Here is a 24,312-nt window from a genome sequence, read left to right on the forward strand (position 1 = left end):
GATGAGTCATCCAAAAAACAACCTAGTAAAAGCATAAATTGATCTGTTACCAAAATGAGTGGATCTAAAAGGCTCCCTCTTGTCTATAGCACAGACTGTAATTAGAATGGAGATGGCTTTCTAACTGTATGCATTTATTAGCCTGATCTCTGCATAGAGTAAACCCTACTACAACACTGACAAAGGACACTGCTTAAACCTTCAGTAGTGCCCTCTTCAAAAGGTCAGCATTTTTAGTGAATTAAGGAGAGCTCTTCTATGGAAACATATGTAGCTCAAAATTTTTTCACATTTCTGTTTGTAATTTCTATTTCATTATATATCCAAATGAGGCTTTTCTGTAAAATCCTAAATAGAGCCCAACCCATGGTTTATCTTTTTGCAAACTATGTGCTTATTGGTATACTTTGGTAAGTAAGAAATCTATACACTTTCTAAATTAAATTCAGATCTCAGAATAACATACTTTTAATGTGAAACATTTGGACCAAGGTTGATTTTACTTTAAAACTATCAAGTGTTCATGTTTCAACTCTGAATGACTTGTGTGTAATGTCCTTTCCTCTTTCAAAGGAAACTTAAAAGACACAACTTGAAATACTTTCTTGTTTTCTTTTATTATCTTCTCCTGCCCTTTTTTTGAAATATAACGTTTACTTATGGTAAAAAAACACAAAATGTGAAGTGTACAACTTGAACTTGCACATATGTACAAACCAGTGTAAACAACTGCCCAGATTATATACAGAGTATTTCAGCACCCTCGAAAGTTCCCTGGTGTCCCTTTTCAGTCAGTAACTGCAGCCCTCTCACATCCCCTCGACCCTGCCCAGGAGTACCACTAATCTGAATTATATTCCCATAGATTAGTTTTGTCTCTTCTTCAACTTCATATAAATAGAATCACACAGTGTGGACTGTTTCGTATACCTTCTTTCACTCAACATTGTGTCTGCAAGAGTTAGTTACATGATGCATGTAAACATAATCTTGTCTTCATTGTGGTATAGGATTACATTATACAAATATAGCACAGCTTACCCATTCTTCTGGACATTTGGGTTGTTTTTTAGGTTTGGGCTACTATGATAGAGCTGCAATGAGCATTATGGTATATGCTTTTTGGTGGACATAAATAAACTAAATAAACGTGTAAGATTGCTTGGAAATAAGGTATGTTTAGCTTTAGAAAGTGCTACCTAACATTTTCCTAAAGTGGTTATCCTAATTTATACTCCCATCAGCAATGTAAAAAAGGTCTAGTTGTTCCACATCCTCACCAACACTTGATATTCTCAGTCTGTTTTATTTTCGCCATTCTACAGATGTATAGTGTTATCTAGATTTAATTTGCCTAACACTTTCACTTTTTCATTGACATTGACTATTTCATTGTATTCTGTCCATGATAAATGGTTAAAGTTTCTGAAGTGTCCATAACAATTTTAAACATCTAACCCTTTAGCTTCCTTGCTGCCTGATACTATTTTGGTGGGGTGGGAGCACACATGGAGATTTGATTTCTTCTTTTGTAAGATGTTCAAGTATTTTGTGTATTTTAAAATCAGTTGTCTTATTGATTTGTAGAAATTCTTTCTATATTCTGGACACAAGTCCTTTCTTGGATGTATGTATTGCAAATCTTTTCTCCCAGCCTGGGACTTGCCTTTTCAAGAAAAGTGAGTTCTGGATTAACAATACGTCTGGTTAGAGGTAGAAGCAATGACACAAATAATTCAAAATATTAAAAGTCCTTTCTTCCTAGCAAGAGCAATGTTTGATTCCACAATGCCTCCACTATTTGTTGGTTGACTTTAGAAGGAGCTTTGCCTTTTATTTGTGTTGTGCTTATGCTAATGTAATTAGTTTACATTTTCTACAAATATAAAGATTTGCAGCTGGGAGGAGGAAATAATTAAAACGTGTCATTTGAAAATGTCAGGAGCCAGGCCCAGTGTCTCATGCCTGTAATCCGAGCTACTCAGAAGGCTAAGGCAGGAGGAACACTTGGGCCCAGGAGTTTGAGGCTGCAGTGAGCAATGATCGTGCCACTGTACTCCAGCTTGGGCAACAGAGCAAGATCCTGTCTCTAAAAAAATAAATAAATAAAATGAAATAAAATATTGGGGCATCCCCTAGCAATCAGACTCAGAAAAAAAATATTGGGGGACAGGCTAAGGAATTTAGGTTTAAAGTAACAAAATCCACAAAACAAAGGTTTTCTTGTTTGCACACATTTAATTGTCAATGTTAAAAGCCTTTGAAAAAAACTTAGGTAATAGATTTTTGAGATTATAAATCATAGCCCAGCCCAGAGATTGTTGAGGTTTGGCCTGAGTTTTTTCTTTGTTAAAACTCCCCAGTTGATTGGAATGTCCGGGCAGAGTGGGAAACTCTGTACTAGAATCTGGCTTCAGCTCACATTTTTCACCTCGTGCTCCATGTCTATCCCATTTACTTGAGATTGTTTTATCCCATGCTTTCATTCTCCCTGTTTGGCATGCCTTCTCCCAAGGCTTCCCATCTTCAAATACCGTCTTATCTGTGATGTTCTTTTGATAACTGCAGTCCTAGCCTACTGTGGCAACTGTCTTCTGTGCCCCACATTTTAAATCAAGTATTAATATTTTTCAGAATGTTGTCCATTTTTCCTGCTTTCAAGTTTATAAAGTTGTTATAGTAATGTCTTATTTTTGAAATTTTAATGATACCTACTTTTGTCCCCTTTTTCATTCCTAGCATTATTTCTTTCTTTCCTTTTTTCCATTCATGCTGAAAATTTGTCTATTTTATGTATTTTCAAAGAACCAGCCTTTTGGTTTCATCCTTTCTATTGTTTAGTTTTTATTTCATTAATATCTGTTCTTCCTTCTGTTTTCTTTGGGTTTCCTTGGATTTTCTCTTTTGTCAATTCTTAGCTCATTAATATTTTTAACCATCTTTTCTAATAATTTCATGAAAAGCTGTAAATTCTCATCTAAGTGCTACTTTAACTGCATTTCAGTTTTAATTTGAATTTTTGTTGTCTTTCAGTTCTAGACATCTTGCATTTTCCATTAGAATTTATGCATTGAACCATACATGGGGAATTTTTTTTTAAAGTTTCCAAACATGGATTTTAGGGCTTTTTTGTTCAAAAAACTTGGTTTGTATAATAAAGATTCTTCATTTGTTGAGACTTGCTTTGTGCCTGGGTATGTGGGCAGTGTTTGTTCTGTGTGTACTTGAAAGTATATATCCTCTCTAATTGTTGGGTGTAGGATTAGGACAAGCCTGTGAATATATCCAAATGGTAAATTTTATGAATATTAGTAAAATCATCTGTTCTTATGAATATTTTATCCATTTATCAGTTTTTAAGAATCATGCATTAAAATCCCCCACTATGACTGTAGATTCTGTCAGTTTTTGCTTTATATATTTTTAAGCTTTATTGTTAGGGACATGCAGGTTTAAGATTATGTTTCATAGATGAATCATTTCCTTTGTCATTATGGACTTTCTTTTCCCTCAATTATGATTTTTTCTTTAACATTCATTTTGTCTGATATTATAGTTATAATTATTTTTTCTTTTGATGAGTATTTGCCAAGAGTATTATTCTATATCTCTCTGGTTTCAGTCTGTAATATTTTTGAGTTAGACATGTCTAGGCATGTCTGTTTCACAACACATAACTGCATTATGTTTTCTTATTCAGTCCAATCTGAGAAAGCTTTAACAATTCAGTGTTATTACTGATGTTTTGGTTTTATTTCTACCATATTATTTTTTCTGTCCACTATTCATTTCTTTTCTATTTTGCTTCTTTTCTGTCTTCTCTTGAATCAGGTATATTTGTATTTCTTCTTTGGAAATTATAGATTATATTTTTATTGTTTTAGAGGTTAATGTTAATCTCCTAACATGAATATTTGCATTTAAAATTAATCAGAATAAGGATTCTTGAGAAAGATGGGGATCTTTCTCCAAAATAACAAAAAGACCTTGGATTGTTTTAATTCTAGTCACCACTCACTTAACTTCTATATTTTTGTTGCCTGACATTTTATTTCTACCATCTCCCCAAATGAATATTAACTATTAGTGGCTTTACAGTTTATTTAGACCTACCTAAATGTGTACCATTTTGTTTTTCCCCATTGCTTCTTGCCTCTTAATCCTTCTGGGTTCAGAGATCTATATGTGGTAAATAATCTCAATTTGCACCAGTAAAGTATCATCAAGAGACAAAATTATAACAAGTTAAGTTTAAAGATCTTCATTGGCTTTATTTGTGATTCCAGAATTGGGCAACACTTCATTCCATGAAACAGAATCAGTGTTTTAATGAGATGGGCAGAAGGAGTTGGCTTTATAGACAGAGAAAGTCTGAAGAAAGCAGAAGCAAAGAACAAAGAGCATAGTAGTCCTTTCAAAGCTACTTTTCTTGTAAAGCAGGACAAGGAAACAGGGCAATAGAAAAATAATAGTTAACATCAGGTTACTTCGGGACACTTTTTTGTGTAAGAATTAAAGCAGAGGGAACTTCATTATCAAGCCTATTGAAGATTATAAACTGGCTTGCTAGGGAAATTAGCTGTTTCTCCTTGCAATGTCAGAAAACAACTTAGTTTAGATTTAGTAGTGACTTTAGGATAGGTGACTTCATTTGGATTTTTAGTCTGGTCTGTTGGGGCCTAGAACAGAAGCTTGGTCCAAAACAATGGCCTCCTATAAATTTCATTTAGCAGTGTATATTTATTTCCTAAACATATTTTTAATCCACTATTAGAGGTTTTGCCTAATGTATCTAGGTCCATTTATTTCCAGTTTGCCATGTTGCCAGGATGTATATTATATTATTTGCAGTGTATTATATGCTGCCTTCTAGTTCTCTAATTATTTTACATGTAAGTAATTTTATTCACAGTTGATTAGGAGCTTTTAATAGTGTTCTTGAGGGCAAGGATGATGTCAATACTGTCTTTGTATCCCCCCAGTGACTGGCACAGAACTAAGCACTTTCCGGGTTCTCAAATTACTTTGAGTAACGAATGAATGAACTCCAAGTCCTTAAACTGTGTGCCAGAGCTTATCCGGTCTTTTATGAATATATTTTCTTAGGTTATTTCAGTTGTTCCTTACGTCCTATTTGCAGTTTTATCTCTAGAATTCTGTGGCATTCCTTTTTTGCCTCATGTCTTCTTTTCTACCAGTTAATGCATCACTATTTTTGTCTCATAGGTATGTCATAATTTTTCTCAATGCCTTCAAAATAACTATGTGTCTTGAGTAGAACTGGTATGATCCAACCTTGATTCTCACGTAGACTTATAGTCAGAATCCCCAGAATTATGTTCCTTGGAGGAGGAAAGATGGTTGTCTTTGTTTCCTGATAGAACCTAAAGCATGTAAAAATATGTTAATAAACACTAAAAGGGTCCAAGAACAGATAAATGAACTCCTCCTGGCCCTGTTAGCTCTCTGCAACAAACAGCACTGGATGATATATATGCACAGAACTTTTGACCTAGTGTGTGGCATTTCCAGGGAGTGATATAATTTAATTTAAAAAATGATTATTTGAAGACCTACTGGACTTAGATCATGAGACGTGAAGAAGAATAAGAAAATGCTTTCAAGCAGTGTTGATTAATTTCCATATATATAGCAGATCTTGTAATCTAGTAGTCTACTATAATAATTCAGGTTTGTACAGTTGATTGTGAAAGGCCAATGTGATATCTATGACTATAACTGTCTTATCTATTGCTTTATAACACATAACCCCATCACTTAGCAGTTTAGAATAACAAACATTTATTATCACAGGTTTTTGTGCGTCAGGAATCCAAGTGTGGCTTAGCTCGATGCCCCTGGCTTTCACGTTCTCTCATGAGGTTATAGTCAAGCTATTGGTTGGGGCTGTAGTCTCCTGTGAAGGCTCAACTTGGGGAAAAGGAATCAGCTTCTGAACTCATTCAGTTGACTGTTGACAGGCCTTGGTCCGTTTCCACATGAGCCTCTCCACAAGACTGCCTCAGCACCTGGTAGTTGGCTTGTCCCAAGATGAGCAATCAAAGAGAGAGTGTTCAGGACAGAAGTCACTATTTTATAACCTAACACGCTACCACTTCTGTAATAGTCTATTTGTTAGAAGTCAATGAGTTAATCTAGGACACAGGAGGATGACACAAGGGTGTGAATATTAAGAAGCTGGGACCACTGGTGGCTGTCTTGCAGGCAACCTGCCACAACTATATTTGATTCACTTCCCTTTGAGATTTATTGAGTGACTCTCACAGTTAACAAAGAATAGCAACTAAACTAAGGAAGAGAACCATTTTACAAGTTAATACTCTACTCTCATTGATCTTGATGTTTTTCATTTCTTTGTTTGTTTGTTTGTTTTTTGAGACGGAGTCTTGCTCTGTCACCCAGGCTAGAGTGTAGGGGCGTGATCTTGGCTCACTGCAACCTCCACCTCCCGGGTTCAAGCAATTCTCCTGCCTCAGCCTTCCGAGTAGCTGGGATTACAGGCGTTCGCCATCATACCCAGCTAATTTTTGTAGTTTTAGTAGAGGCAGGGTTTCGCCATCTTGGCCAAGCTGGTCTTGAACTCCTGACCTCGTGATCCACCCGCCTCAGCCTCCCAAAGTTCGGGGATTACAGGTGTAAGCCACCACGCCAGGCCAATGTTTTTCATTTCTTTCATGACCAGCCAAGACTTTTTTGGCATCACCTTCTCAAATATTTCTCTTTAGGGGGTAGTTCTTTTATTATTTGTTTTTGTTTGTTTGTTTGTTTGTTTTCTTTTTTACGAAGGTGGAAGTTCTGATAGTCAACAAAATCAGACTGAAATTTTTCAAAATGTCAAAGCTATTTTTCCATTATCTTGGGAGATTTTCTAATTTCTGGATATCGACTTCTTGTGAAAAAATAGTAATTATCTCAATTCTGTATTACCACACATCTCTTGGTAAAATCGCTCTGAAAAAAAATCATTAAAAATAACTTGGTATTTTATTTTACCCATTCTTCCATTACCTTTATTTACTTCATGAGGATTCTTTTAAGTTATGGTTGATACTGTTAAGGAAATGGAGTGGTAGGGTTGTTTTATTTGTAATTGCCCGGGTAGCCAAAATATTACATTTTTAAGCAGACACCGATAAACTGATAAATGACTGTGTCCAACATACCCTCCAGAATAGTAAGGGTCTAGAAATTAGGATACAGTTGAAGAAATTTGTGATAATCTGGTTGTACAGGTTTATATATATGGCGGTGGGGCATATTAGGGAGGTACAGCAAAGCGTAGGAAACCATTGTCTTTAAAGATTGAGTACTTGAGGCTCAAACCCGTCTGTCTTCTCTATGCTCTCCTCCTGGACAATTTCATCCATCTGTGTTGCTTCAATTACCATGTTGATGGTGGTGACTTCTATCTTCAAATATCTAGCTCACACTCTTATTTGGAGCTACAAATGTGTACAGTTCAGCTACCAATAACCATAGGGCTGAAAGTAGGAACAAAACCCAGAGTGGTGGTAATGGTGAGACCAACTTGGACTCAAATGGAGGGAAGGTCCAAATCAGTCTGGTTTGGATTAAAAGAAATGGGAATGTTGATGGCTGATGTGATACTTCAGTTCTTCTTGGCTTAAAAGAATTTAAACAAGAGACACACAGCAAAGGAGGTATGGCATAGAGTAATTTATTGCTAAAGAAAAAGAATATTGTGAAAGTTAGGTGTGGAATAAACAGTACACCCTGAGAGAGGGAATTCAGGGCAGGCTGTTCATTAGGATGAGACAGCAAAGACTGGCAGTAGAGAAACTCCCTTTATGGAGTCTTCCATAATTATTCATAAGGAGTTGGAAAGAGGTGTTACTAGTTAGTATGTTCTGGGTGGTCTTCCAGGTGCACGTGAGCAGTACCTGTACATGCTTGTTCCTATATTGCATGTTTCATTAGCATCTTAAATCTCCACCCCAAGGGTGTGTTTTTTACTATTATAATGAGCAAAGGGTCAGTTTGAGGACAGATAAAATCAAAATGTGCATGCTGTCTAGAAGGCAAAGTCCCTACTGAAGATAGCTTTGCTTGAATGAACTCAATTACAATGCAAATGTTGCAGCTTATTGTGTTGACTGGTCACGATGGTTGCTGCAGTTGCTCAGTCAAGAGAACATGGTCATTGACTACCTATCCTGCCTTGGGAATTTTTGGTGATGTTTCTTTGAGCAATTGTTCCATAGATATTTATCAAACACCTACTATGTATTAGGCACTATTCTGAGTGTGGGGCTACAGTGGTGACAAGACAGAGAAGGTATTTGCCATCATGGAACTTACATTTTCATAGAAACAGGCAGATAATGTGTGAATGAATAAAATTAGTGATGGGCCTTAGAATGAAAATGAGTGACACTGGTGATGTTACTTTAACAGCTTAACGTTGAACTATGTGTTTGAATGAGTTCACAAACCTGAGCAGTCAGGCTCTGACATCTCATTTGAGTTAATTTAAAGATGGGCTGAAGTCAGATTTATACATACCTGAGGTTTTGGGTGGGGCACTGTGGCCACAGTTGACTGCGTGGATACCAGCCATTTATGGTTATGCAAACAAGGCCAAAAACCTCTTGCAAATTAGGACCCTTACGAAACTTTTCAGAAATTCAATTAATCAGTAATTATAGACATTCCCTTCCAAGGGAGAAGGGCATAACAGGCAGAAGGGCATAACAGTGTTCATGGTACGTACATTAACAAGGAACATACTTGCTGTAATCATGGTTGATTTAGCTTTGTGGACCAGCTCTGGCACTTCACTATTGGAAGCACCCCAGTTCTACCTGTTGTATATATGAGGGTTTGTTGTCAGGTTGGAGTTGAAGAAAGGATTTCATAGTGTCAGTCTTAAATAATGAATTCAGAAGATATAATTAAGTATAGAGTTTATTCAAGCTCAGAGTTAGAGGATGGCCACTCTAGAACACAGCTTTAAATTGCTGTGAATGTATACTCTAATCAGCAGCAGTTACAAGTGTTTTTGTTTGTTTGAGACAAGATCTCCCTCTGTCACCCAGACTGGAGTGCAGTGGCACAATCAGGGGTCACTGTAGCCTCGACCTCCTGGGCTCAAGTGATCCTCCCACCTCAGCTCATGCCTCCTTCCCCAGTAGCTGGGACTACAGGCATGTGCCACCACGCCCGGCTAATTTTCTTGAATTTTAGTACAGACAAGGTCTCACTATATTGTCCAGGCTGGTCTCGAACTTCTAAGCTCAAGGGATCCTCCCACCTCGGCCTCCCAAAGTGCTGGGATTACAGGCAAGAGCCACCATGCTTGGCCTACAAGTGGATTTTTAAAGAAAAAAGAGGCAGGTTCCTAAATTGCTTACCAAGAATTTACATTAAAATAAATTATAGGTTGACTATACATTGTTCTTTGTATCACAAATTCGAAGAGCATAAGGATAATGAAGGAGGTAGATAGACAGGTACAAATGACTTTAAACCAGTGTCCCCCGCATGGTTGTGGGGTGTGGGATGACTGATGTCCCATACTAATGTCTCTGTGAGCCTGCTAAACTTTGCACAAACTCAGACTGCTTGAGCTATTTTTCTTTTTTCAAAAGCTTTAAGAAAAAAGTTGGAAAATCTCTGAGTTAGATTATGACACTAATGAGAGGAATCAGAGCTGCACAAAATGTAGTCTGAATCAGCAGTGTGGGCACCACCCGGGAGCTTGTTATAACTGCAGAATCTCAACCCAGAGATTCTGTCCCACCCAGAATCTGAATCTGCATTTTAACAAGCCCTCCTGGGGATTCGTGGTCACAAAAATTTGAGAAGTACTGGTTTAGGATTTAGGCCACTGGATTCCAAACTTAGCTGTACTTTGGAATCACCTGGGAGTTGGGGAATAGGCTGGGCGTTGGGATTTTTAAAGGCTCCCCAGAGGATTCCGATGTGCAGCCAAGGTTGAAAACACTGAAACACTGATTTAGGCCACAGCCTGAGCCCTAATATGATTGTTGTCCTAAAAATATGGGCTGTTTTGCCGTTAGAGAACCAGGTTTATAGTATAAGTCAATCAGCTAGGACCCTATACCACTAGGGAAAGGTGACAGCAGCCCACCCAACATCCTCCTTGCATATGAAAGCTAGTACATAGTGAATGGAGAATGGTTATTCTGGTAAGTGGGTGGGGCAAGTGTCAAGGGCATTGAGAATTCCTTTCCAGCAGATGGTATCACTTATCAACTGGTTTAGGACAGCAGTGAGATCTCATTTATATGCAGCAATTTTCCTCTTCACCAGGGATTAACTCCATAGAAACACTCAGACTAGCCTGCCTGCTACTCACCCTGTTCAATTTAAATTTATTTTATGTAATTGTATGCAATAATTTATCTGTGAAATTCCTCTAGGGGAGGAAGCCACATGGATAGCTCAAACTGCTGAAGGCAGTAAATAGAATGGCCTCATGCATTCATTAAGTTATAAAGCAAACAGCAGGGGATTGTTGGGGAAAAGGAGAGGTGACTGAATACTCAAAAGAGGACACCTTTGGGGGAACCCCCCACCATCTTCTTCCACTCCTCTCTCTCCCAGAAATGTGGTTCAGAAAACCCAATCTGCACAGTTCAATTTTTTTTAATGAAGACTAAATTATGGAAATAGGCAAGTGTAGACTTCACTTTTAAAATTGCAATGTTGGCCAGGCATGGTGGCTCATACCTGTAGTCCCAGCACTTTGGGAGGCCCAGGCAGGCGGATCGCTTGAGCCCAGGAGTTCAAGACCAGCCTGGGCAACATGGCAAGATCCCGTCTCTACAAAAAATACAAAAAAAAAAAAAAAAAGTGCTGCGCATGGTGGTGCACAGCTGTAACCACAACAACTCAGGAGGTGGGAGGATCACTTAATCAGGAGAGGTCGAAGCTGCAGCGAGCCGTGATGGTGCCACTGCACTCCAGCTTGGCTAACAGAGTGAGATCCTGTATCAAATAAATAAAATAAAATTTGCAATGTTAAGTTCTCCATGGTCCGAAAGTCACTTTAACTGAGACACAAAGAGAATTGAGCTAGGAGAAAGTATGTGTGAAGTTCTATCTTCTTGCTCAAAAAGCTGGCTGCAGTGAGATTTTGGTATGATTCTTGCATGCATGGCTATAATAATAACAAGCAAGAAATCAAAGCTGATACCCTGAGGGGGTAGGTATTCTTTTTATTTCTTAGATGAAGGGACTAAAACTTCCTGGAGTAGTGATCTTTAAAATTCAGTGTCTGTGACAGCTGAAAATGCCAAAATATGCTTAAATTGCAGAGCTGCAGTAAATTCTATTTCACACGAATTAACTATGAAAATACCATTGCTTGTCGACCACTGCGTATGTGATCAATGGGCAAATGTAGAGTGGTCAATCCACTTGCAAAGAAGTTATTACAACTGAGAAATAGAAATAAAATCCTAAGCCCCCCAGTTGATTGAATGGACTCCCTCTTGGCCAAGGGGACCTTAGAGTAACCTTGAAAACTGAGCTCTTGGTCCTGACAGGATGGGAGGTCAGACACACCTTGTAATACCTCTTCCCTTGCTAACCACCATTAGCCTTTCTTTCCTAAAGGCTAAACAGAAACCAGCCTTTTAGAAAGACTCCACCACTGATACGGATCAACCACCTGCCGCTGCCCCTCCCTTTTGACACAACAAGGGACCAGCATTCCTTCCTGATAAGAGACCACCAGCCACGGCTCTGGCCAGTCTACAAAGAATGCAGTAGTGAGGGTTTTCATGTCCTCTGCTTTACTTTTTAACATCAGAGGGCTGAAAACTGCACCACTGGATCATGCTAACACTGCCATTTTTGAACATGGGTCCCATAGAAGGGCATGAAGCTCAGTTGCACATGCTCATGTTTCCCCTTTCATAAGTATTCATAACTCCTCCTATAGCTTATTGAATGTGTACATTTGACCACCTCGCTCAACTGGAATTCCCGTCTTATTCTCCCCTCCCTCAAAGTATCTGTTTCTGGCTTCTGGTTGGAGGCTGAAACCTCGTCTCTACCAAAAATAAAAAAACTTAGCTGGTGCACCGTAGTCCCAGCTACTTGGGAGGCTGAGGAGGGAGGATCACTTGAACTCAGGGGGTGTAGGTTGCAGTGAGCCAAGATTGTGCCACTGCACTCCAGCCTGGGCAACATAGTGAGACCCCATCTCAAAAAAAAAAGACAAAAAGCATGGAATGCCAGTAGTTGGCAGGTTGGGAAAATGGGGCAATCTGGGTAAAAGGGTACAAACTTTCACTTTATGAGTAAGTTCTGGAGACCTAATGTATAGCATGGTGAATATAGTTAATAAGAATGTATTGAGGCAGGGCTGTGACCCATGCCTGTAATCCCAGCACTTTGGGAGGCCAAGGCAGGAGGATCATTTGAGCCCCAAGAGTTTGAGACCAGCCTGGGCAACATAAGGAGACCCTGTCTCTACAAAATAATAATAATGTATTGTGTACTTGAAATCTGCTAAGACAGTAGATCTTAGTGTTCTGAGCACACACACACAAAATGGTAACTATGTGAAGTGATTGATAGATACCTTCAGTAGATTAATTGTGGTAATCATTTCACAGTGTATGTGTATATCAAAAGATCATGTTCTATACCTTAAATATATACAACTGTTATTTGTCAAGTATACCTCATTAATCTAGGGTGATAAAAGGAAGAATGAAAAGAAAGCATCTTGAGAACTTCTAGTTTCCAAAGTAAATGCTTGTGGGATATTACAAACTCATTTTTCATCAATTACTAATTTTCTAGACTGCTTTGGTATCAAGAAGTGCCTCATTCTTCCATCCTTGGATTAGAAATACTGATCCCAGTCCCCAGTGTTTAAATTGCTCACAAGCAAGAAGTAGGGTGACATTAAGAAGGAGGATGAATTAAATATCAATCAGCAAAAATGGTGTTTCAGAAATGCCCCATGAGTGCTAATGTTACCACTGCATTAATATGGTCATATCTGTGAGCAGGGCTATGGTGCCATATAGTGGAAACACTCTCAAGATGTGAGTCCAGAAACCTAAGTGTCAGCTTAGATCTCAGAACTTCCTGGGAAACTTGTGTGAGTCTCTTAAAAGCTGTACACTTCTATTTCCTCATTTACAAAATGGTGAGGGTGGGACGAGATGTTTCTAAATACCCACAAAACCACTTTGACATAGCTGAATAATTGGTTAGTCAATGGCCACCCAAATCCTTTGAGGATTCTTCAGAGTTAAGACGATTGAGAACCAAGCCAGGCCTTCCCAGTTAGGGACAATCCCACTGGTGAAGACCCAGCCTCCAGCCCCTTCCCTACCAACATCTGCACAGTGTCTCTGGGATCACACACACACACATACACACCATTGTGGGCAGAATTTGTGGAAAATCACCTTTCTACAGCAAAAGTTATCTTCTAGATTTGAATTTTTGCCTTTTTCCATGATTCACTGTGATGGGAGACTCGTGAAATTTTGAAAGCGCTAATTAAAATGCAGACTATATTATTTATAAATTCACAGAATTAAGAATAACAGCAGCAAAAATAAAATAGAACAACTTCATATTGAAAAAAGTCTTCTACCAGTGAAGGATTAACTGGAAAGAAATTATTTCAGTTTTAAAATAGGTATATATAAGGGACTATCAATTCCAGCTAATTTAGAGTACAAGAGGCCAGATTTACCCTCCTGCCTGAAACAACCAAATACCAGGAAAAATATATGAAACAACAGTTTTCAAGACACTAGAACCAGTCAAAGAAGAACAGTGATCCCTGAGAGAGAGAGAACAAAGGAGAAGAGCACTGTGTGTGCCCCAGCTTACTGGCTTGAGAGAGTTTCAAAGTTATGATGTAGGAAGAAGAAACTCCCTGAGCCAGAATCTCTGAGAATAGACAGAGCTGAGAATCCCAGCAGACTCAAGCAGCTAGAGCAGGGGTGTCCAATCTTTTGGCTTCCCTGGGCAACATTGGAAGAAGAATAATTGTCTTGGGCCGCACTTAAAATACACTAACACTAATAATAGCTGATGAGCTAAAAAAATATATCACAAAAAAATTCTCATAATGATTTAAGAAAGTTTACAAATTTGTATTGGGCCACATTCAAAGCCATCCTGGACCACATGCAGCCTGTGAGCCGCAGGTTGGTAAAGCTTGAGCTAGAGTTTGCAGGACAGAATACTGGAGAGGAGAGAGCTGGGCAAAGAGAGAACTCTAGAAATCTACAGAGGGACCCAATTGAATATTCAGTAGAGTAGAGATCAGTGCATATATGTGGAAAAACTACCAAGGGCTGGGGAAATTATTACCCACAGGATTAGAGGGAACAGTACTTGGGGCTCAAACAGGTCCAGGAATAGTGCCCCTTCCCACCAGCCAGACTAGGAAAGCTCGTAATTCACAAAGCACTGAGTAGAGAGTACTCAAAGGCTTTTGCCTCAGTAGTGGGGAATAATTAGCTGTAGAATAAACATGGCTCTGTTCCCCTTAACAAATCTTGAAAGACATGGGCCAGGTGTGGTGGCTTACAATTGTAATCCCAGCAACTTGGGAGGCTGAGGTGGGAGGATCACTTGAGGCCAGGAGTTTGAGACCAGCCTGTGCAAGATAGTGAGACCCCATCTTTAAAAAAATTAAAAACAATTAGCTAGGCATGGTGGCACATGCCTGTACTTCCAGCTACTCAGGAGGCTGAGGTGGGAGGATCACTTAAGTCCGGGAGTTTGAGACTGCAGTGAGCCATGAATGTACCACTGTACTCCAGCCTGGGCAATAGAGCAAGATTCTAACTCAAAAAAAAAAAAAAAAAAAGGAAAGAAAAAGAAAGAAAGAAGAAAGAAAGACTTGAAAAGATGAGATTGTTTTGAAGTAGCTGAGCTGTATCTCAGAACAAAGCTTAAGAATATTTACAGGAATACACAAATATCTAGGACTCAACAAGGTAAAATTCAAAATGCCTGGCACTCAATAAAAATTTACCAATATGCAAAGAAGTGTGAAAATAAACCCATAATGAGGAAAAAAGCAATCAATGAAAAATAACTCAGAACTAAAATACAAGTTAGACTTAGCAGATAATGACATTAAAATAATTACTATAACTGTATTTGAATAAATATGGCCAGAATTGCCCTCTTTTTATTTTTAGAAGCAGGGGTCTCACTATGCTTCCCAGGCTGGAGTGCAGTGGCTATTCACAGGTGCCATCATGGCACACTGCAGCCCCAAATTGCTAGGTTCGAGTGATCCTCCTGCCTCAGCCTCCAGAGTAGCTGGAACTACAGGTGCATACCACTGAGCCTGGCCAGAGTTGCCCAAATTTGATAAAAACTATGAACCTACAGATCCAATAAGCTCAACAAACCCCAAGTACAAGAAAAATGAAGAAAATTACATTAAGGCACATCATAAACAAATTGCCCAAAACCAGTGATAAAGAGGAAATCTTTAAAGCCACCAGAGGACAAATAGGTTATGTACAGAAAAACAAAGATAAGGATGACAATTGACTTTTCTTTGAGAAAAAAGTATGAGAAGAGAGTGGAACAATATTTTTTAAAGTATTGAAAGGAAAAAAACCCTCGTCCTAGAATTCTATACTCAGCAAAAATATCTTTTAAGGCAAAAGTGAAATAAAGACTTTTTCAGACGTAAAGTTGAAAGAATTAATCACCAGCAAATTCACACTATAAAATATATTGAGAGGTCCTTTAAGCAGACAGAAAAATGACACTAAATGAAAATATATGTCTACAAAAAGGAATGTCGAGTGCCGACAATGATAACTACTTGGGTAAATAAAATCTTTTCTATTATTTAAATATCTTTAAAAGATAATTATTTAAACAAAAATAATAGCAATGTAGTGTAAGTTTTATAATATATGTAAGAATAAAATGTATAACAGCAATAGCACACAGACTGGGAGGGGAGAAATGGAAGTATACTTTTATAAGGTTCTTTTACTATATGTGAAGTGGTATAATATCACCTGAAGATAGACTGTGATTAGTTAGGATGTATACTAAAAATTCTAAACCAACAAATAAAATAAAAAAGTTTTGATTAACAAGGCAATAGATGAGATAAATAGAATTTTTAAAATATTCAATCCAAAAGAAGATAGAAAAATGGAAAAAAGAGAATAAAGCACAAAAATAACACATGTAGCAAGATGATAAACTTAAACCTAAGCTGGGCATAGTGGCATACATGCATGGTACCAGCTACTCAGGAGGCTGAGGCAGGCGGATTGCTTGAGCCCATGAGTTCAGGGCTATAGTATACTACAATCACACCTGTGAATAGCCACTGTATTCCAACCTGGGCAACATAGTGAGACCTCATTTCCAATAAAAACATATATGAACCATGTCAATAATCACATTAAATATAAATGATCTAAATACCCCAATTAATAAGTAGAGATTATCATATTGGATAAAAAGCAAGAGTCAACTAATATGTTGTCTATAAAAACACACTTTAACTATAAAGACACAAATAAGTTAAAAGTAAAATAAATGGAAAAGTTATTCCATACTAACACTAATAGAAAGCTGGAGTGACTATATCACTATTAGACAAATTAGATTACAGAGCAAAGAATATTACCAGGGTTAGATAAGATCACTTCATAATGATAAAGGGATCAGTTCACCAGGAGGAAATAACTATCTTGAAAGTTTATACAACTAATAAATAAATCAAGTAAAAAATGATAGAGGTACAAGGAGAGATCAACAAATCTACAATTATAGAGACTTCAATGCCCCTCTCTCAACAATATATAAATAAATTTTTAAAAATCAGCAAGAATATAATAGACTTAAACAACAAAATCAACCAACTTGACCCAAGTGACATTTTTGGCACATTCCACCCAGCGACAGCAAAATATACATTTTTTATTTTTTTGAGACAGGGTCTCACTTTGTTCCCCAGGCTGGAGTGCAGTGGTGTGATCATGGCTCACTGCAGCCTCAACCTTCCCAGGCTCAGGTGCTCCTCCCACTTCAGCCTCCCAAGTAGCTGGGACGACAGGCATGCAACACCACGCCCAGTTAATTTTTGTATTTTTTTTTTTTTTTTTTTTTTTTGTAGAGATGGGGTTTTTCCATGTTGCTCTGGCTGGTCTCGTATTCCTGAGCTCAAGTGATCTGACTGCCTCGGACTCCCAAAGTGTTGGGATTACAGGCGTTAGCCACTGGGCCTGGCCACATTTTTTTTTCAAGTGCACATAGAACATTTACCAAGATAGACCATATTATGGGTCACAGAAAAAGTCTCAATAAAGTTAAAATGATTCAAACTCATACACAGTATATTCTCCGATCACAATGGAATTAAAGTAGGAATTGGTAACAAAAAGATCTCTGGAAATTCCCCAAATATTTCAAAACTAAACATACTTATTAAAAGCTCATGATTGAAAGAAGAAATCCAAAGGCAATTAGAAAGCATTTTGAATTTAATAAAATTAAAAGATGACATATTAAAATTTATGAGATACCACAAAAGCAACACTTAGGAGGAAATCTATAGCACTAAATGCCTATATTAGAAAATAATCAAATCTTAATCCCTAGCCAATGATAGCAATTTCCACCTGAAGGAACTAGAAAGAGGAAATTACACTCAAAATAAGCAGAAGAAAGGAAATAATAAAGATCAGATAGACAATCAATGAAGCAGAAAAATAGAAAACAGTAAACAAATCAGTTTAATCAACAGTTCATTCTTGAAGAATGAAATTGATAAACTTATAGTCAGAATGATCAGAAGACAAATGAGACACAACTTACTAATATATCAGAAATGAGCAAAATGACATCAGTACAAATTCTGCAGATATTGAAAGGTTAACAATGAAATGTTTTGAACTACTTTATTATTAGTATTAGTATTTTGAGACAAAGCCTCGCTCTGTCGCCCAGGCTGGAGTGCAGTGGCATGATCTCGGCTCACTGCAACCTCTGCCTCCCGGGTTCAAGTGATTCTTCTGCCTCAGCCTCCCAGGTAGCTGGGATTACAGGCATGCACCACTACGCCTGGCTAATTTTTGTATTTTTAGTAGAGACAGGGTTTCACCATATTGGCCAGACTAATTTTGACCTATTTTATGTCAATAGATCTGACAAGTTAGATGGCTGAAAATTTCTCGAAGAACAGAAAGTAGTAAAGTTCACTCAAGAAGATAAATTTAATGTACACAGCCCTTTTATAGAAATCAAAACTGTAGTTTAAAATCATCCCACAAAGAAAATCCAGGTCCAGATGACTTCACTGGTAAATTTTACCAAACAGTTAAGAAAGAAATAATACCAATTCCACACAAATTATTCCTGAAAACTGAGAAAGAGGGGATAATTCTCTCTTTATGAGGATAATTCTTTCTTAAAGAGGGGATAATTCTAATTCTTTATGAGGAAAGCATTACTCCAACACCAAAACCTGAAAAAGACATTAAAGAAAACTACAGAACAATATCCCTCATAAACATGAGTAGAAAAATTGTAAACAAAATTTTAGCAAATTGAATCCAACAATATATAAAAACAATAATACACTATGACAAAGAGTCAGCATTTATTTATCCCAGAAATCAGCACTTCTCTTCTACCTTTTACTGGAAGTTCTAGGCAGGACAACCAGACAGGAAAAAGAAATAGAAGGCAACTAGATTGGAAAGAAATTAATAAAAGTCTTTATTCAAAGAAAATATAATTTTCTATGAAAGAAATATAATGCAATCTCAAAAACTTAAAAACAAGTGAATTAGCAATGAATATTCAGAAGTTGAAATTCTTAAAATACCATTCACAACAGCATTGAAAATATTAAATACTTGGTGATAAATTTGACAAAAGGTATACGAGAGCTATATATTGAAAACTTAAAAATATTGCTAAGAGAAATTAGAGAAGACCCAAATAAAGGAAGAGATATATCTTGTTAATTGTTCACAAGACTCAAAATTGAAAAGATGTCACTTCCTCTGAATTGATAAATTCAATAAAACGCCAATTAAAATCCTGGCAGCCTTTTTTTTTTTTTTTTTTAGGAAACGGACATGCTCACTCCAAAATTCACATGGAAATGCAAAAGGACTTAGAATAGCCAAAATAACTCTGAAAAAGAAACCATCATCCTCAGCAAACTAACACAGGAACAGAAAACCAAACACTGCATGTTCTCACTCATAAGTGGGAGATGAACAATGAGAACACATGGACAAGGGAGGGGAACATCACACACCAGAGCCTGTTGTGGGGTGGGGGGCAAGGTGAGGGAGAGCATTAGGGCAAACACCTAATGCATGTGGGGCTTAAAATATAGATGATTGGTTGATAGGTGCAGCAAACCACCATGGCACATGTATACTTATGTAACAAACCTGCACATTCAGCACATGTATCCCAGAACTTAAAGTAAAATAAAATAAAATAAAATAAAAAGAGTAACAAAATGGAAAGGCTAACACTACTGGATTTCAAGAATTAAATAAAACATCAGTAGTCAAAACAGTGTGGTACTGGAGTCAGATCAGCAAAGAGATCAATGGAGAATAGAAGTCCAGAAATAGATTCACACACATATGGACAATTGATTTTTCACAAAGTTTCAAAAGCAACAGAGTGGATAAAAATAGCCTTTTCATCAAATGGTGCTGGAACATTTGGATATTCACATGCAAAAAAAATGAATTTATGGCCACACCTTGCAGAGAAAAACGAATATGAATCACAGAACTAATGTTAAACCTAAAACTATAAAACTTCTAGGGAAAAAAAAGGAGAAAATATTCACCTTTGGTTTCACAAAGATTTTTTAGGTAAGACACTAATAAGGGAATAGAAAGACAAGCTACAGACTGGAAGAAAATGTTTACAAAGCATGAATCTGCTAAATAATTTGTCTCTCTAATACATTAAAAAATCTCAAAACTCAATAAGAAAACGATGCAATAAAAATGGGAAAAATAGTTGAACAGACATTTCACCAAAGAAGATACACAGATGAGAAGTAATTAAATAAAAACACACTTAATATCATTAGTCACTAGGGAAATGAATATTAAAACCACAATAACATATCACTACTCACCTATTAGAATGCCTAAAATTAAAGTGATTTTACCATACTAGGTGTTGATTTACCACAACAACTGGAAAGCTCCTACACTGCAGGCTGGAATGTGAAATGATCCAACTACTTTGGAAAACATTTTGGCAATTTCTTACAGTGTTAAAGAAAAACCTACATATGATCTAGCTATTCCACTCCTAGGTAGCTAAGCGAAATAAAAACATGGTCCATACAAAAATTTGTACACAACTGTTCATGGCAGCTTTATTTGTAATAGCCAAAAATTGTAAACAACACAAATGTCTGGTAACAGGTGAATAGATAAACAAACGCTAGTATATTTATAGAATGGATAATAAGAAATGAACTAATAATATGCATAAGAACGTGGATAAATCCCAAAATGCTGGCTGAAAGAAACCAGACAAAAGAGTATGTACTGTGTGATTCCATCTAAATAAAATTATGGAAAGTACAAACTCCTCCATAGTGACGGAAATCATATCAGTGGTTGCCTGGGGGCAGGTCTAGGATAGGGAGGGGCAAAAAGGCATGAGAAATTTTTGGAGTGGGGCTGATAGATGTGTTTATGATCACGATTGTGGTGATGATTTCATGTGTGTACACATGTCAAAACTTATCAAATTATACACTTTAAGTGGGTGAACTTTAATTTATGTCAAATATGTGTGTCAAGACCCAGCAATTTCACTCAGGTATACATATAGTCAAGAGAAATGAAACCATCTGTTCATGGAAAAGCTTGTACTCAGAGGTTTACAGCAGCATTACTCATAATAGCCCAAAAGCAGAAACAACCCAAATGTCTATTTACTGATGAATTGATAAATAAAAGGTGGTATGTCCATACAATGAAATACAGATGATCCTGACTTATGATGTTTTGACACAAATTTTTTTGAATTTATGATGGTGTGAAAGCTATACACATTCAGTACAAAGCGTACTTCAAGTGCCCATACAAGCATTCTATTTTTCACTTTCAGTACGGTATTCAAAAAATTACATGAGACATTCAACATTTTATTATAAAATAAGCTTCGTGTTAGATGATTTTGCTCAATTGTAGGCTAATGTAAGTGTTCTGAGCATGCTTAAGAACAGCTAGGCAGAGCTACATTTGGTAGGTTAGGTCCTTTAAATGCAGTTGTTTTTTTTTATACTTGAAGTTCTAGGGTACATGTGCACAACATGCAGGTTTGTTACATATGTATACATGTGCCATGTTGGTGTGCTGCACCCATTAACTCGTCATTTACATTAGGTATATCTCCTAATGCTATCCCTCCCCCATCCCCCCACCCCATGACAGGCCCCCATGTGTGATGTTCCCTTTCCTGTGTCCAAGTGTTCTCATTGTTCAATTCCCACCTATGAGTGAGAACATGCAGTGTTTGGTTTTTTGTCCTTGCGATAGTTTGCTGAGAATGATGTTTTCCAGTTTCATCCGTGTCCCTACAAAGGACATGAACTCATCATTTTTTATGGCTGCATAGTATTCCATGGTGTATATGTGCCACATTTTCTTAATCCAGTCTATCATTGTTGGACATTTGGGTTGGTTCCAACTCTTTGCTATTGTGAATAGTGCCACAATAAACATACGTGTGCATGTGTCTTTATAGCAGCATGATTTATACTCCTTTGGGTATATACCCAGTAATGGAATTGCTGGGTCAAATGGTATTTCTAGTTCTAGATCCTTGAGGAATCGCCACACTGTCTTCCACAATGGTTGAACTAGTTTCCAGTCCCACCAACAGTGTAAAAGTGTTCCTATTTCTCCACATCCTCTCCAGCACCTGTTGTTTCCTGACTTTTTAATGATGGCCATTCTAACTGGTGTGAGATGGTATCTCATTGTGGTTTTGATTTGCATTTCTCTGATGGCCAATGATGATGAGCATTTTTTCATGTGTCTGTTGGCTGCATAGATGTCTTCTTTTGAGAAGTGTCTGTTCATATCCTTCGCCCACTTTTTGATGGGATTGTTTGTTTTTTTCTTGTAAATTTGTTTGTTTTGTTTTGTTTTTTGAGATGGAGTCTCACTCCATCGCCCAGGCTGGAGTGCAGTGGTACTGCCACCTCTGCCTCCTGGATTCAAGCAACTCTTTTGCTGCAACCTCCTGAGTAGCTGGGATAACAGGCGCATACCACTGTGTCTGGCTAATTTTCCTATTTTTAGTAGAGACGGTTTTCACCATGTCCAGGCTCACCTCGAACTCCTGACCTCAAATGATCCACCCACCTTGGCCTCCCAAAGTGCTGGGATTACAGGTGTGAGCCACAGCACCCAGCTAAATGCAGTTTTAACTTGTGATATTTTCAATGTACAATGGGTTTGTCAGCACATAATCCCATCATAAGTCGAGGTACGTCTGTATTATTGGGCCGTAAAGAAGAATGTAGTACAGGTATATGCTACAACATGGATGAACTTCAAAAACATTAAGCTAAATAAAAGAAACCAGTCACAAAAGGACAAATATTATATAATTCCATTTATATAAGCTATAAATAATATTTATAGAGAAAGAAAGTAGATTAGTGGTTACCTAGGGCTGGGGGTGGATAGAGGTTGTGGAGAAATGGAGAATGATTGCTAAACGGTACAGGGTTTCTTTTTAGGGTGATGAAAATGGTCTACAATTGATTGTGGTGATAGTTGCACAACTCTGTGAATATAAGTGTACACTTTAAATGGTTGAATTCTATGGTAAGCGGAGTATATCTCAGTAAAGCTGTTATAAAAATATGTATGTAGATTATGAATTGTTAGTTATTTTTAAAAGGTATACTTTGTGTTACCGAATTCTTCTGAGTCTTACCCTAAGGGTGGTTGTTTTTAAAAAAGTGAATAAAATTCTTGTACCGGTTAGTAAGTATTCTATCTCCATTGCACTGTGTCATATTTTCTTAAGTTTATTCAGGTTGTAACAATATATGAAGGATGTTTGAATTCCTTGAATTCTTAGCACACCAGCTTGCCTCTGAATAGTCATTTCTGTATATGTAAATATTTTAAAAAATTGTTTCTACAAGCAGTTGTGTGCTTTTTCTGGCTATGTGATAGCAAGTGCAAATCAGCAAAGGAAGGGAGTATCTTTGTTTTAAAACTTTTCATCGAGGCAAAAGACAAACAGAAAGTACTTATATAACAAGCACGTTTTGGATGGATTTTCACAAAATAAATGCACTAATAACACTAGCACCCACATCAAGATACAGACCATTCCCAGCATCCCAGAAACCCCCTCACCTTTAGTAAAATATGTCTTTTAAAAAATATTGTAGTAAAAACTACATAGCATAATTTTACCACCTTAACCATTGTTAAGTATACTGTTCAGTAGTGTTAAGTATATTCACATAGTTGTGAAAAAGAGCTTGAGAACTTTTTCATTCTGCAAATCTGAAACCCTATACCCATTAAACAACTCTCCATTCTTCTTTCACCCCAATCCGCTGGTAACCAGCATTCTACTTTCTGTTTTTATGACATTGACTACTTTAGATATCTCATACAAGTATAGTTATACAGTAATTGTCTTCTATGGCTGGCTTATTTCACTTGGCTTAATGTCCCCCAGGTTCACACATGCCATCACAAATTGCAGAATTTCCTTCTTTTTCAAGGCTGAATAATATTCCATTATATGTATATACGACATTTTGTTTCTCCACCAACATTTGGGTTGCTTCTACCTCTTGGCTATTGTGAATAATGTTATTATGAATATGAGTGTACAAATCTGAGAATGTCTTTTAATACTAAGAATAGCTAACACTGTTGGCATTAATGTTTGGAACTGTTCTAAAGGTTTTGTATACAATATTATCTCATTTAATTTTCACAATGATATGAATTGGGGAGTGCTCTTATTATCTCCCTTTTACAGATTACTAAGCTGAAAAACAAGGGGGTTAAGCAACTTTCCAGAAGGTCACACCAGTGAAGTTGGAATTCTTAATGAATAAGTAGACTGGCAACAGGGCTATGCTGTTAATCACCATGCTATACTGCCCCTTCTTTATTTTCTACAACGATGCTACAAAGTGTCTCCTATGAAGCATTGCCCACGTGTGCACTCATAAAATGTTCAGGCCACCCAATTACAGCTCTGTTTAATTAAAAACATGAGCATTCCCTCATGGAG

Source organism: Symphalangus syndactylus, chromosome X (genome assembly GCF_028878055.3).
Source record: "Symphalangus syndactylus isolate Jambi chromosome X, NHGRI_mSymSyn1-v2.1_pri, whole genome shotgun sequence".
Classification (NCBI taxonomy): domain Eukaryota; kingdom Metazoa; phylum Chordata; class Mammalia; order Primates; family Hylobatidae; genus Symphalangus; species Symphalangus syndactylus.